This window comes from Odontomachus brunneus, unplaced genomic scaffold (assembly GCF_010583005.1).
Source record: "Odontomachus brunneus isolate Ranch 3 - 2012 unplaced genomic scaffold, Obru_v1 Obru_scaffold_091, whole genome shotgun sequence".
NCBI lineage: Eukaryota > Metazoa > Arthropoda > Insecta > Hymenoptera > Formicidae > Odontomachus > Odontomachus brunneus.
This window is the reverse complement of record NW_022639541.1, coordinates 35,434-37,871: the sequence shown is the minus strand read 5'-3', so window position 1 is coordinate 37,871 and position 2,438 is coordinate 35,434.

The following is a 2,438-nucleotide window of genomic DNA, read 5'->3' as shown; positions in this document are numbered from 1 at the left end:
GGGGGGGGGGGGGGGGGGGGGCGTACTTTTATCCGAGAAGCGACCGTGAAATGCGTACGCTAGCAAGAAAAACAACACCGATAAACGCATACACCTGAATAAGATAAACCCCATCTGACCTACCTATCTGGGTCGTTGACACTCGAGCTACAAATAATTCGCCGTTATCGGTCGCGTAACTCCAGATAAGCCGAAGACGTCACACAAAGGCGTTATTATTGTTTCGAGTTGGAATCACGGTCGTCGCTCGTCGTGACACGTTTTCCATGTTTGTGTTCCGGCTCGAGCGATAAACACCTTCGCGCGTATGCAAAGAACAACAAACCATTATTAAGTATCCGCGATATATTGAATATAACAATTGTATATCACATTATTCAGTTTGTAGAGAATATGCAACGACTTCATATAATAACTTAAATTTTCTCTTGAGATATTTTTATTGCGGAAAAATTTATTACAAGCTAGCCAGATAAATCTATAGCGGTGAAAGGTGCTTCGTTAAGCTCGAGACACCTTGTAGAACGGCTGGTTACGCTCTGGTAATGATCGATCACGCCATGGGGGGAGATATTATATAATCGTTTATTACGCGATACATAATGATATTTATGCGATTTTGCAGAAGACCCTGCAAAGCGCGATAACAATTGGACGTTTTTCCATTTTCACCCGTTCATTGTCCAATTATTTTCATTTAAATTCATAATGTATGAAATATCAGAAGCACACACATTAATTTTCTGCACCCTTTTTCTTTGATATATAATTTCGATGTAGTATACAAAATTTCTTTGATTGTTGCAAACATTTATAATGATAATAATAACATCGATGTTACACACATGCATTATTATTACAAATAAAATAACAAAACAATCTGTTTATGCTATTTTTTCAATAATCGTCTAATTCCGCGTGTGTGAAATTATTCTTATCTTATAAGAGTCAATAAAATCATCAGCAATCTAGCGAACTTCGCGAGCTTTATATTATAAATTCTTTGTGGAAATATTCTCATTAATCTTTTGCCTCTCACTTATTTCAGGGATTACTATTTCCGAAGTATTGTAATTGAACTGCGCGTAACCGCGCGGTGCTTTGTGCGCGATGATGAAGCACCCGCCATCGTGGCCGTAATCCTCGCGAAAGTAAAGCTAACGGCCGCAAACTTCTCCTTCCGGCCAATTTCGCCCCACTTAATTTGCGCCAAGCATCTGTATCAATTCGCGGTTATTAAAACGCTGCCTCGCGCAAGAACGGTTTCGGTAACGAAGCGCGTAAAAATGCACACACATGCCGTGCAGCGGACTGTGTAACGTAGCATGCGGCTATCGTAAACCGATAAAGCGCGGTAATAAAAGTAAACGGCGATGCGTTATATACGGCAGCTTTAAACACCCTTCCTGAAAGATCACCCAGATACGCGATACGTTCTAAAAAGGTACGAGCGAATATCGCGAAGATCGCAGAATATTATGTTGAACGAGGTATGTTAGATTTATGCGTAGAAAATCTGCGAAAAATATTGTCACAAAATTATAACGTATATATTGAGAGCTTGCGAAGTTCGCTAGATTGCTGATGATTTTATTCACTCTTATAAGATAAGAATAATTTTACATACGCGGAATTAAACAATTATTTAAAAGGTGGCATAAACAGATTGTTGTGTTAATATTTATAAGAGAAATTTAGGTAAAAATTTGATTTTTGTACACTCCTACCATCAAAACGTACACTGAGAGAAAGAATCTAAACAAAAAATATTTGTTTGATAGATACTAATAAGATATTTACTTGTACCGGTGTATACATATTTGTACTGAGAAAAATATTTGGTTTAAATGAGAAAATATACATTTTTCCGAAACCTGTTGTTTTTCGTCAAAACAATCGTTTTTCTATTAGAACAAAAAATTTTGATTAGAGTAAATTGTTATTAGTACCCATTGAATAAGTGTTCTGTATTTTTAAATATTTTTTCTTGTAAAATGAATAAATTTATAGTAATGGGCTTTTGTAAAACTTAGTATATTTTAAAGCTATTATGGAGAAAATATTCTTTGTTGAAGATAGCCATAACGATAAAAGAAAGAAAGTAAACTGAGCAATTACTTTTCTTAGCGTATGTGTAGTCTCCGTATACTGAGAAAAAAATTATTTTAAAATCAACAAATATTTCTTTGATGTGTGTGTGTGTGTGTGTGTGTGGATGCCATTAACATATTTATTTATATATAAATCTAAATTCTTTTTATTTAAACCAAATATTGCTTACTTAAATCAAGTAAACAATATTTGATTTAAATAAAGAGAATTTAGATTTAAGTAAATATGTTAGTGGCACCCATCAAAGAAATATTTGTTGATTTTAAGGTAATTTTTCCTACATTGTAAATAAAAAAAAAAAAACAAAAAAAGCAATGATTGGAGTC